At 40.5% G+C, this 14,325-nt stretch overlaps 1 protein-coding gene across 2 annotated transcripts in view; it reads right to left on the reverse strand.

Moving 5' to 3' along the window:
- FMN1 (formin 1) overlaps positions 1 to 14,325 on the reverse strand; it is a 425,289-nt gene that overhangs the window by 37,005 nt on the left and 373,959 nt on the right. The window lies entirely within an intron of this gene.

The following is a 14,325-nucleotide window of genomic DNA, read 5'->3' on the forward strand; positions in this document are numbered from 1 at the left end:
ACATGGAAACAACCTAAATATCCATCAACAGATGAATGGATAAAGAAGATATGGTACATATATACAATGGAATATTACTCAGCCATAAAAAGGAATGAAATAATGCCATCTGCAGCAACATGGATGGACCTAGAGATTATCATACTAAGTGAAGTAAGACAGAAAGAGAAAGACAAACACCATATGATATCACATGTGGAACCTAAAATATGACACAAATGAACTTATCTATGAAACAGAAACAGACTCACAGACATAGAGAACAGACATGTGGTTGCCAAGGGGGAAGGGGTATAGAGGAGGGATGGAGGGGGAGTTTGGGATTAGCAGATGCAAACTATATATATATAATGGATAAATAACAAGGTCCTACTATATAGCACAGGAAACTATATTCAATATCCTGTGATAAACGTAATGGAAAAGAATACTAAAAAATAAAAAGAACGTAGGGGAAAAAGTCTGGACTTGTCTAAGAGGCAAGAGACCATTGTTTCGGGGAGCGCGAGGAGAGGGGATTCAGAGCACTGCCTAAACGAGCTCCAGAGATGAGCGTGAGCCACGGCTATCAGCGGGGACACCAGAGACAGGCATGAAATGCTAAGGCTGCTGCTGCAGCCACCAAGAAGCCTGTGTGCAAGCACAGGTCACTATCCACACCTCCCCTCCCAGGAGCCTGTGCAGCTCGCCACTGCCAGGGTCCCGTGATCCAGGGACAACTTCCCCAGGAGAACACACAGCGTGCCTCAGGCTGTTGCAACGTCGTGTTGGCCTCTGCCACCACAGGCTCACCCCACATTCCATACCCCTCCCTCCCCCCAGCCTGAGTGAGCCAGAGTCCCCTAATCAGCTGCTACTTTAACCCTGTCCTATCTGAGCGAAGAACAGACGCCCTCAGGTGACCTACACGCAGAGGCGAGGCGAGATCCAAAGCTGAACCCCAGGAGCTGTGCGAACTAAGAAGAGAAAGGGAAATCTCTCCCAGCAGCCTCAGGAGCAGCGGATTAAATCTCCACAATCAACTTGATGTACCCTGCATCTGTGGAATACCTGAATAGACAACGAATCATCCCAAAATTGAGGTGGTGAACACTGGGAGCAACAATATATATATTTTTTTCTTTTTTCTCTTTTTGTGAGTGTGTATGTGTATGCCTCTTTGTGTGATTTTATCTGTATAGTTTTGCTTTTACCATTTGTCCTAGGGTTCTGTCTGTCCGTTTTTTTTTTAGTATAGTTTTTAGCACTTGTTATCATTGGTGGATTTGTTTTTTGGTTTGGTTGCTCTCCTCTTTCTTTCTTTTCTTTGTTTTTATTACTTTTAAATTTCTTAATATTTTTAATTACTTTTATTTTAATAACTTTTCCCCTCCCTCCCTCCCTCCCTCCCTCCCTCTCCCTCCCTCTCTCTCCCTCTCTCTCCCTCTCTCTCTCTCTCTCTATCTTTCTTCTCCCTTTTCCTCTGAGCCGTGTGGCTGACAGGGTCTTGGTGTCAAGCCGGGTGTCAGGCCTGTGCCTCTGAGGTGGGAGAGCCGAGTTCAGGACACTGGTCCACCAGATATCTCCCGGCTCCACGTAATATCAAACGGTGAAAGCTCTCCCAGAGATCTCCATCTCAGTGCTAAGACCCAGCTCCACTCAACGACCAGCAAGCTCCAGTGCTGGACACCCTATGCCAAACAACTAGCAAGACAGGAACACAACCCCACTCATTAGCAGAGAGGCTGCCTAAAATCATAATAAAGTCACAGACACCCAAAACACACCACCGGACGTGGCCCTGCCCACCAGAAAGACAAGATCCAGCCTCATCCACCAGAACACAGGCACCAGTCCCCTCCACCAGGAAGCCTACACAACCCACTGAATCAACCTTACCCACTGGGGGCAGACACCAAAAACAACGGGAACTACGAACCTGCAGCCTGCAAAAAGGAGACCCCAAACACAGTAAGTTAAGCAAAATGAGACGACAGAGAACACACAGCAGATGAAGGAGCAAGGTAAAAACCCACTGGACCAAACAAATGAGGAGGAAATAGGCAGTCTACCTGAAAAAGAATTCACAGTAATGATAATAAAGATGATCCAAAATCTTGGAAATAGAATGGAGAAAATACAAGAAATGTTTAACAAGGGCCTAGAAGAACTAAAGAGCAAACAAACAATGATGAACAACACAATAAATGAAATTAAAAATTCTCTAGAAGGAATCAATAGCAGAATAATTGAGGCAGAAGAATGGATAAGTGACCTGGAAGATAAAATAGTGGAAATAACTACTGCAGAGCAGAATAAAGAAAAAAGAATGAAAAGAATTGAGGATAGTCTCAGAGACCTCTGGGACAACATTAAATGCACCAACGTTTGAATTATCAGGGTCCCAGAAGAAGAAGAGAAAAAGAAAGGGACTGAGAAAATATTTGAAGAGATTATAGTTTAAAACTTCCCTAATATGGGAAAGGAAATAGTTAATCAAGTCCAGGAAGCACAGAGTCCCATACAAGATAAATCCAAGGAGAAACACGCCAAGACACATATTAAACAAACTGTCAAAAATTAAAAACAAAGAAAACATATTAAAAACAGCAAGGGAAAAACAACAAATAACTTACAAGGGAATCCCCATAAGGTTAACAGCTGATCTTTCAGCAGAAACTCTGCAAGCCAGAAGGGAGTGGCAGGACATATTTAAAGTGCTGAAAGGGGAAAACCTACAACCAAGATTACTTTACCCAGCAAGGATCTCATTCAGATTTGACGGAGAAATTAAAACCTTTACAGACAAGCAAAAGCTAAGAGAATTCAGCGCCACCAAACCAGCTTTACAACAAATGCTAAAGGAAATTCTCTAGGCAGGAAACACAAGAGAAGGAAAAGACCTACAATAACAAACGCAAAACAATTAAGAAAATGGTAACAGGAACATAGATATTGATAATTACCTTAAATGTAAATGGATTAAATGCTCCAACCAAAAGACATAGACTGGCTGAATGGATACAAAAACAAGACCCATATATATGCTGTCTACAAGAGACCCACTTCAGACCTAGAAATACATACAGACTGAAAGTGAGGGGATGGAAAAAGATATTCCATGCAAATGAAAAACAAAAGAAAGCTGGAGTAGCAATTCTTCTATCAGATAAATAGACTTTAAAATACAGACTATTACAAGAGACAAAGAAGGACACTATATAATGATCAAGGAATCAGTCCAAGAAGAAGATAAAACAATTGTAAATATTTATGCACCCAACATAGGAGCACCTCAATACATAAGGCAAATACTAACAGCCATAAAAGGGGAAATTGACAGTAACACAATCATAGCAGGGGACTTTAACACCCCACTTTCATCAATGGACAGATCATCCAAAATGAAAATAAATAAGGAAACACAAGCTTTAAATGATGCATTAAATAAGATGGACGTAATTGATATTTACAGGACATTCCATCCAAAAACAACAGAATACACTTTCTTCTCAAGTGCTCATGGAACATTCTCCAGGATAAATCATATCTTGGGTCACAAATCAAGCCTTGGTAAATTTAAGAAAATTTGAAATTGTATCAAGTATTTTTTTTTTGACCACAACACTATGAGACTAGATATCAATTACAGGAAAAAAATCTGTAAAAAATACAAACACCTGGAGGCTAAACAATATGTTACTAAATAACCAAGAGATCACTGAAGAAATCAAAGAGGAAATCAAAAAATACCTAGAGACAAATGACAATGAAAACACGACGACTCAAAACCTATGGGATGCAGCAAAAGCAGTTCTAAGAGTGAAGTTTATATCAATACAATCCTACCTCAAGAAACAAGAAACATCTCAAATAAACAACTTAACCTTACACCTAAAGCAATTAGAGAAAGAAGAACAAAAACCCCCAAACTTAGCAGAAGGAAAGAAATCATAAAGATCAGATCAGAAATAAATGAAAAAGCAATGAAGGAAACAATAGCAAAGATCAATAAAACTAAAAGTTGTTTCTTTGAGAAGATAAACAAAATTGATAAACCATTAGCCAGACTTATCAAGAAAAAAAGGGAGAAGACTCAAATCAATAGAATTAGAAATGAAAAAGGAGAAGTAACAGCTGACACTGCAGAAATACAAAGGATCATGAGAGATTACTACAAGCAGCTATATGTCAATAAAATGGACAAACTGGAAGAAATGGACACATTCTTAGAAAAGCACAACCTTCTGAGACTGAACCAGGAAGAAGTAGAAAATATAAACAGACCAATCACAAGCACTGAAATTGAGACTGTGATTAAAAATCTTCCAACAAACAAAAGCCCAGGACCAGATGGCTTCACAGGCAAATTCTATCAAACATTTAGAGAAGAGTTAACACCTATCCTTCTCAAACTCTTCCAAAATATAGCAGAGGGAGAAACACTCCCAAACTCATTCTACGAGGCCACCATCACCCTGATACCAAAACCAGACAAAGATGTCACAAAGAAAGAAAACTACAGGCCAATATCACTGATGAACATAGATGCAAAAAGCCTGAACAAAATACTATAGCAAACAGAATCCAACAGCACATTAAAAGGATCATACAGCATGCTCAAGTGGGGTTTATCCCAGGAATGCAAGGATTCTTCAATATATGCAAATCAATCAATGTGATACACCATATTAACAAACTGAAGGGTAAAAACCATATGGTCATCTCAACAGATGCAGGAAGAGCTTTTGACAAAATTCAACACCCATTTATGATTAAAAACCCTGCAGAAAGTAGGCATAGAGGGAACTTTCCTCAACATAATAAAGGTCATATATGACAAACCCATAACCAACATCATTCTCAATGGTGAAAAACTGAAACCATTTCCACTAAAATCAGGAACAAGGCAAGGTTGCCCACTCTCACCACTATTATTCAACATAGTTTTGGAAGTTTTAGCCATAGCAATTAGAGAAGAAAAAGAAATAAAAAGAATCAAAATCAGAAAAGAAGTAAAACTGTCACTGTTTGCAGATGACATGATACTATACATAGAGAATCCTAAAGATGCCACCAGAAAACTAGTAGAGCTAATCAATGAATTTGGTAAAGTAGCAGGATCCAAAATTAATGCACAGAAGTCTCTTGCATTCCTATACACTAATGATGAAAAATCTGAAAGAGAAATTAAGGAAACACTCCCATTTACCACTGCAACAAAAAGAATAAAATACCTAGGAATAAACCTACCTAAGGAGACAAAAGACCGGTATGCAGAAAACTATAAGACACTGATGAAGGAAATTAAAGGTGATACAAACAGGTGGAGAGATATACCATGTTCTTGGATTGGAAGAATCAACATTGTGAAAATGACTATATTACCCAAAGTAATCTACAGATTCAATGCAATCCCTATCAAACTACCAATGGCATTTTTCACAGAACTAGAACAAAAAATTTCACAATTTGCATAGAAACACTAAAGACCCCGAATAGCCAAAGCAATCCTGAGAAAGAAAAACAGAGCTGGAGGAATCAGGCTCCCTGACTTCAGACTATACTACAAAGCTACTACAAAGTAATCAAGACAGTATGGTAATGGCATAAAAACAGAAATATAGATCAATGAAACAGGATAGAAAGCCCAGAGATAAACCCACACACATATGGTCACCTTATTTTTGATAAAGGAGGCAAGCATATACAATGAAGATAAGACAGCCTCTTCAATAAGTGGTGCTGGGAAAACTGGACAGCTACATGTAAAAGAATGAAATTAGAACACTCCCTAACAACATACACAAAAATAAACTCAAAATGGATTAAAGACTTAAACGTAAGGCCAGACACTGTAAAACTCTTAGAGGAAAACATAGGCAGAACACTCTATGACATAAATCACAGCAAGATCCTTTTTAACCCACCTCCTAGAGAAATGGAAATAAAAAACAAAAATAAACAAATGGGATCCAGTGAAACTTAAAGGCTTTTGCACAGCAAAGGAAACCATAAGCAAGACAAAAAGACAACCCTCAGAATGGGAGAAAATATTTGCAAATGAAGCAACTGACAAAGGATTAATCTCCAAAATTTACAAGCAGCTCATGCAGCTCAATATCAAAAAAACAAACAACCCAATCCAAAAATGGGCAGAAGACCTAAATAGACATTTCTCCAAAGAAGATATACAGATTGCCAACAAACACATGAAAGGATGCTCAACATCAAAATCATTAGAGAGGGCTTCCCTGGTGGCGCAGTGGTTGAGAATCTGCCTGCTAATGCAGGGGACACGGGTTCGAGCCCTGGTCTGGGAAGATCCCACATGCCACGGAGCAGCTGGGCCCGTGAGCCACAACTACTGAGCCTGCGCGTCTGGAGCCTGTACCCCGCAACGGGAGGGGCCGCAATAGTGAAAGGCCCGCGCACCGCGATGAAGAGCGGTCCCCACACCGCGATGAAGAGTGGCCCCCACTTGCCGCAACTAGAGAAAGCCCTCGCACGAACCGAAGACCCAACACAGCCAAAAAATAAATAAATAAATAAATAAAGTAGCTATAAAAAAAAAAAAAAGTACCATGCTCATTTAAAAAAAAAAAATCATTAGAGAAATGCAGATCAAAAGTACAATGAGGTATCAACTCACACCGCTCAGAATGGCCGTCGTCAAGTATCTACGAACAATGAATGCTGGAGAGGGTGTGGAGAAAAGGGAACCCTGTTGATGGGAATGTAAATTGATACAGCCACTATGGAGAATAGTATGGAGGTTCCTTAAAAAAACTAAAAATAGAACTACCATAGGACCCAGGAATCCCACTCTTGGGCATATACTCTGAGAAAACCATAATTCAAAAAGAGTCATGTACCACAGTGTTCATTGCAGCTGTATTTACAATAGCCAGGACATGGAAGCAACCTAAGTGTCCATCGACAGATGAATGGATAAAGAAGATGTGGCACATATATACAATGGAATATTACTCAGCCATAAAAAGAAATGAAATTGAGTTATTTGTAGTGAGGTGGATGGATCTAGAGTCTGTCATACAGAGTGAAATAAGTCAGAAAGAGAAAAACAAATACCGTATGCTAACACATATATATGGAATCTAAAAACAAAAGAAAAAAAATCGCTATGAAGAACGTAGGGGCAGGACAAGAATAAAGATGCAGATGTAGAGAATGGACTTGAGGACATGGGGAGGGGAAAGGGTAAGCTGGGACGAAGTGAGAGAGTGGCATGGACATATATACTACCAAATGTGAAGTAGCTAGCTAGTGGGAAGCAGCCGCATAGCACAGGGAGATCAGCTCGGTGCTTTGTGACCACCTAGAGGGGTGGGATAGGGAGGGTGGGAGGGAGATGCAAGAGGGAGGAGATGTGGGGATATATGTTTATGTATAGCTGAGTTATTTTGTTATAAAGCAGAAACTAACACACCATTGTAAAGCAATTAAACTCCAATAAAGGTATTTTTAAAAATGTATACATATGTATAATTGAATCACTTTGATGTAGAGGAGAAATTAACACAACACTGTAAATCAACTATACTTCAGTTAAAAAAAGGATTCCTTTCATTATGGCTACAATGATGCAAAATGAATGGGAAAAGAAAATCAGTTGTATCTAGGGCCTATGTTGTGATACTTCATGAAAGGTATTAAAGGATTTTAAAATATCACTGTTCAATTAAGCCTAGCTCTGCCATGTGCCACCTGTGTGACTAGGCAAGTCACTCATGATCAACTGTGTAGTTATGGCCTCATCTGTCCTCTTAGCATAGCCACAGAGACTACCGTCATACAGCTGTTATAAAGATTAAATGAGACAATACCTGTAAAGCCCTTAGCACCTAAGACACGCTCAATAAATGACGTGACAGGTATTATTGTCACCTCATCATCATTCACTTCATCACTGCTGATAAAATGTAAATTCTGTCAAGTTACTCCCTTGCTCAAAACAGCTTGCCATCGCTCTTGACATAACCTCTGAAGTCTTCACAATGGCCCAGAGGCCCTGCCAGTCTCCCCCCTGGCTCCCCGGTGACATCTCGTCCTCCTTCCCATGCTCATTCCTTTCCAGTCGGGCTGGCACTTGCCTTTCCTCCTCCCTGGGGCACCCTGCCCACAGTCTCTGCATGACTGGGTCCCTCACTCCATTAGGTCTCAGCTCAAACATCACCTTCTCTGATCCTGCTAAATTAAAGACCATCCCTTGCCATGTATCCTCCCCTCCCCCTCCCCACCCTTTTCCCTATAGCCTCTGTCTACTTGACAGACTATGCAGTTACTCATTTGTTTATTATATGACATTGAATGTAAGCTTCAAGAGAGCAGCCACTTCACCTGCCCTGTTTTCTTTTGTGCCTTAAACACGGAAAAGTCCCCACATATTAAATAAATTATTTTAGCTAAAAATGTATATATTGGACAATGGTTGCTTAAACAGAGAGATACTAAGTTTCCTAAACATAAAACTTTATAGTCAGGATATGAACATAGGCTAAAGAAGAATGTCAGGCTAAAGTTGTATAGTATTATCTCTAAGTCCAGTAAATTTCAACAAAAATATTTTTTTTATATTAAAATGATTTGGCTTGGATAATGACATCATTCTAGGTAAAGTCATAGTCATTGCTATCTTTTGTGCTATGATTTCCCCCCATCCTCCTAGAAGGAATCTCTGTGAATCAGTCGAGTTCTTAGTCAATCAGATACAGAGAAGTGACTTACATCTCTCACAGGCTACCAAGTTCCCCCAAATGTGAAACAAACTACTGGTTTGTTCTTATCCAGTGATTATTAATTATGCACATGGCCAAACAAGGGGGGAAATTCCTTTAAGGCATGAGTGATCTTCCTGGAGCAGAGCTGTTGTTCTCCGTCACCAGGTGTTTCTAACTGGCTACTTCCACTTTGTGCTAAGCAGACTGTGGTCAACCCGTCATTGCATATAAATTTAGTGATGAGAAATACCCTCTCCAAACCGAATTAAGATGAGATTAAGATTGTGCAGTAGCTCTATGAATATGGTTATTTGGAAAAAAACAGCATCCAAATGTAAAAAGAGGTAATACTAAGAGGCAATGCATTCTGCAGAGCCTCTGAGGGTTTTGGGGACAAGAGCCTTCAGGAAAAGGAGAAGAACCTAGAGATCTCAAGTCTTCCGAAGCCAAGGGCCTATGTACAGACAGAAAAGGCAGTCACCTCCCTGGTGTGACCTTGAATCTCCACCAGCGTAAAATATTTCTCCTGCCACAATGTGTGAAATTTCTAACCATGTCATTATACATTTTAGGTCCTCAAAACGCTCTGAGCAAAACAAAAAAGACATTACCTAGAAAGAAAATGTTTAAAGACTGGAGTCACAAACTCAAGTTCCAACATCACCAACAAATAAGGTAATTGTAGGCCAAGTGTAAGAATTTTAACATTCCAGAATTCTATCTCTAACTCTTCAATACTGGAACTGACACAATCTCAGTGCAGGGAAGCCACCAGGGAGTGGTGGCTTAAATGGCAAGGCCATGCCCCATTTAAGGGAGGGAAGGCACTAGCCACGATCTTCCACCTTTTTCAGAGAAGCTAGGTTTTTTTAAAAACATATATATATATATATACACACACACACATACACACATATATATACACACACACACATATATATATATATTATTTATTTATTTATTTGGCTGCATCGGGTCTTAGTTGCGGCATGCGGGATCTTCATTGCAGCGTGCGGGGTCTTTTCATTGTGGTGCGTGGGCTTCTCTCTAGTTGTGGTGTGCAGGCTCAGTAGTTGCAGCGCACAGGGTGAGTTGCCCCGCGGCATGCAGAATCTTAGTTCCCCAACCAGTGATTGAACCCATGTCCCCGGCATTGGAAGGTGGATTCTTCACCACTAGACCACCAGGGAAGTCCCACAGAAGCTAGGATATTTTAAACATATGTTCCCAACTTTAGAAAGATGTTTCAAACAGTCTGTAGGAGAAAGATCCCATTCCCACTGGCTGTATCTGGCTCTGCAAGCTCTAGTAGCTACAGACATCATGACATAGGTGGGTCTGTTCTTTCATTCCACGTGCCAGACCCTGTTCTAGGTGCGTGGGATCCCCAGTGAAGAAAGCAGACAAACGCCCCCATAGAACTTTCATTCTAGGGGAAGACAGACAATTAAACCTGAGAGAATAAGATGCAGTATAAGTAATTTTCGATGAGGGGTAGAAAAAAAAGAAAAAAATTCCAGAGTACGGATTGTTGCGTATAGAAGGAGACTCTACGTGGGTTACATGAATTAGGGGTGCGTAGGCAGCTAGAGCATGCCACAGAGGTCCCCGGCACAAAAAGGGAGAGACAATGTTTAAATTGAAGATGGTACGTCTTAGATGGAAACCGTCCTTACCCTACAAATATGATAAGTCGTGGCCCTGAATCCATGTGTGGGGTTTCCTTAGTTTTCTATGCAACAATCCCATGGATAGAGTATATACGTGCTTCTTTTTCAGTTTAGATTTGGTGCTAGGTGTGGGGTAGGGGGGTGGGTAGGCTTCTAGAAGAGTAAGTTTGGAGGTGTTGTCAGATACTGACACAGCACTAGGGGAGATGGAGAAATAACAGGCATCCCCGACCTTGCTTTTCTCTCCTTTCTTTCTCAAGAAGCTGTTTCATTGTCTGCAACAAATTATTTTTCAAATCATGGGAATAACAGAGCTGCTTAGAACGCTGATAGTCTCACAGTTTAAGGCAATAAGAAAAACAAACCAGAGTACTAAAATGAGATGTTTCGCTTAACATCAATTCTCTTTTTCCAAGTTCTTTATCAAGTCTAGGTATACACTGTGATGATGGTGATTTACTGGAGGAGCCAGCAGACAGTGGAATGGTAAGTTTGCTTGGTGACCTACCTACAGCATACTATAATTTCCCTTTCACTGATAGAATTGTGTTGCTTTTCTTACATTTTAATTTTCTCCGTTAAAGAACAATATTTATTTCTCACAATTCTGTGTTACAGAGAGAAAGCAACACAGCTTCTTTAGAAGGTGTTTTTTGTTTAAGAGATATTTATGTGGATTATACTTAATGCAGCCTTTACTGAATAAAGGCCATTTGCTTTTGTGTAAATCTTTAATGCCTTGGCATTTTGTTTCCTGGTTCATTTGACGGCCATTGTCTCATTAGTTATCATAAAATCGCCCCACTACAACAATTCTGAAATTCATAAGTACTGTGGCCTACCAAGTGAAGCAGAAATGGCCCTTTCTATGCAATGGTTGTGGCCCCAAAGAGTGCAAATCAGAACTCAAGAGACTTAAAGGCCGAGTTTTAAGCCCAGCTCTGCCACTTAAATGTCATGGACAAGTTGCTAGTGTCCTGTGTTCCAGTTTCCTCCTCTGGAAAATAATGCTAACACCTACCTCCCACGTAGTTATGAGGGCTACATGAAAAGGGCACAGTGCTTGGGTGAATCAGAATCACTGCAGTCAGATCTTTGATGGTTCCTTGTCATGTAGAGGCTGCTGGGGATTCAAGCTTCCAGTGGGATGGCTGCTTTGGCCAAGTTAAATACAAGTATAGTCGAGTGGACAGAGCTTGCGTTTTGCGGCAGGTGGACCTGAGTTGAATTTCTGCTCTGCCACTTATTAACTGAAAGACTTTGGGGAAGTCACTTAACTGCGCTGAGCCTTGCCCATAAAATTGGAATGATAAGATTTATCTTACAAGGTGGTTGTAACGATTGGACACACTGGACATGAGAGATGAACACAGTGACAAACACACGGCAGGCACCCAGGGATGGCTGCCATTTATTACTGATTGGCTAGAAGCAAATGCTAGTAGCCACTGCTCCAGCTCTCTGACTTTGGGATGAATAATACAGAATTTCAAACAAAATGCTCTTCTCTTGCTTAAGAATGTCAACAACCATTCTCAGTAGACGATAATTCTCCTTGTGATCATTTTCATGTCAGATCAGGTGTCCTCTGCTCAAAACCTCACTGCTTTCCCATTTTACTCACAAAGCTGATGTCCTTAGCCTAAAGCTTTTTCACAGGAGGGTGTTCCCTATGTCTGACCTAAAGTTATTTTATTTGTTCTTTCAGCTCATTTTGTTTTATTTACTCCTCAGGAGAAAAAGAGAGAAACTGGTTGATAAGTCTGCACATACTGGGAGTTAAGGGGATAGGTGTGAGGGGGGGAAAGGTACTTATGATTATTCTCACTTTTTTTTTTTTTTTTTTTTGGCTGCGTTGGGTCTTCATTGCTGCGTGTGGGCTTTCTCTAGTTGTGGCGAGTGGGGGCTACTCTTCGTTGTGGTGCGCGGGTTTCTCCTTGCGGTGGCTTCTCTTGTTGTGGAGCACGGGCTCTAGGCGTGCGGGCTTCAGTAGTTGTGGCGTGTGGGCTCAGTAGTTGTGGCTTGCAGGCTCTAGAGCGCAGGCTCAGTAGTTGTGGCGCACAGCCTTAGTTGCTCCGAGGCATAAGGGATCTTCCCAGACCAGGGATCAAAACCGTGTCCTCTGTGCTGGCAGGTGGATTCTTAACCACTGCGCCACCAGGGAAGTCCCCTCACCTAATTCTTTTCACACTTAATGATCATAGGTTATGCAATCTTTGATCTGATTAACTGAGTCACTTCTCTAATGCTAAAGGAAAGGTAATGATAGGGGTCTCTTTTAACAAGGTAAGTTTTCTGAGAGCAAAGATTCCTTAAGTTCTAGGCTCCATATAGTGACCTGTAGCAGGTTCCCTGCTTGCACAATATATCCAGTTCTCTGCATTGCTACCAGATTGCCAGTTTAAAAGGCAAACTGCATGATGCCACTGCTCTGCTTAGTATGTTCACTAGTGGCTCCTCCCCTCCACATCTTCTGGGATGCACTTAACTCACAAGGTACAGTAAGCCCTCCACAACCTGGCTCCTGCTGCTTCCCACTATGTGCCCCATGCTCCTGTGATGTGGGACTCCTCGCCGTTCCCGGCATTCCTCCTATTTTCTTGTGCCTTTATTGTTTGGCATACTGCTTCCTCTGCTGTTTAAATTTTTTAAATTTTTTATTGAAGTATACTTGATGTGCAATATTGTATAAGTTACAGGTGTACAAAACAGTGATTCACAATTTTTAAAGGTTATACTCCCTTTATAGTTGTTATAAAATATTGGCTATATTCCTTGTGTTGTACAATACATCCTTGTAGCTTATTTTATACATAAGAGTCTGTACTTCTTAATCCCCTACCCCTATCAAGCCCCTCCCCCGCTTCCCTCTCCCCATTGGTAACCACTACTTTGTATCTGTGAATCTGTTTCTTTTTGTGTTATATTCATTAGTTTGTTGTATTTTTTAGATTCCACATATAAGTGATAACATAGAGTATTTGTCTTTCTCTGTCTGACTTACTTCACTAAGCATAATACCCTCCCAAGTCCATCCATGTTGACGCAAATGGCAAAATTTCATTCATTTTTATGGCTGACTACTATTCCATTGTATATACATACCACATCTTCTTTATCCATTAATTTGTTGATGGACACTTAGGTTGCTTCCATATCTTGGCAATTATAAATAATGCTGCTGTGAACACTGGGGTGCATGCATCTTTTCAAATTAGTGTTTTTGATTTTTTCTGGATATATAGCCAGGAGTGGAATTGCTGGGTCATATGGTAGTTCTATATTTAGTTTTTTGAGAAACTTCCGTACTGTTTTCCACAGTGGCTGCACCAATTTACATTCCCACCAACAGTGTAGGAGGGCTCCCTTTTCTCCACATCCTCGCCAACATTTGTCATTTGTGGCCTTTTTGACAATAGCCATATCTGACAGATATCACAGTGATATCTCACTGTGGTTTTTTTTTCTTTTTTTTTAAGATTTTCTTTTTTTTTTTTGATGTGGACCATTTTTAAAGTCTTTATTGAATTTGTTCAGTATTGCTTCTGTTTTTTTTATGTTTTGGTTTTTTGGCCCCGAGCCATGTGGGATCTTAGCTCCCTGACCAGGGATCGAACCCACACCCCCTGCACTGGAAGGTGAAGTCTTAACCACTGGACCACCAGGGAAGTCCCCTCATTGTGGTTTTGATTTGCACTTCTCTGATGATTAGCAATGCTGAGCATCTTTTCATGTGCCTGTTGGCCATCTGCAGGTACTCTTTGGAAAAATGTCTATTCAGGTCTTCTGCCCATTTTTCAATTGGGTTGTTTGTTTTCTTAATGTTGAGTTGTATGAGCTGTTTATATATTTTGGATATTAACCCCTTATTGATCATATCACTTGCAAATATTTTATCCCATTCAGTAAGCTGCCTTTTCTTTTTTGTTGATGGT

Source organism: Balaenoptera acutorostrata, chromosome 3 (assembly GCF_949987535.1).
Source record: "Balaenoptera acutorostrata chromosome 3, mBalAcu1.1, whole genome shotgun sequence".
NCBI lineage: Eukaryota > Metazoa > Chordata > Mammalia > Artiodactyla > Balaenopteridae > Balaenoptera > Balaenoptera acutorostrata.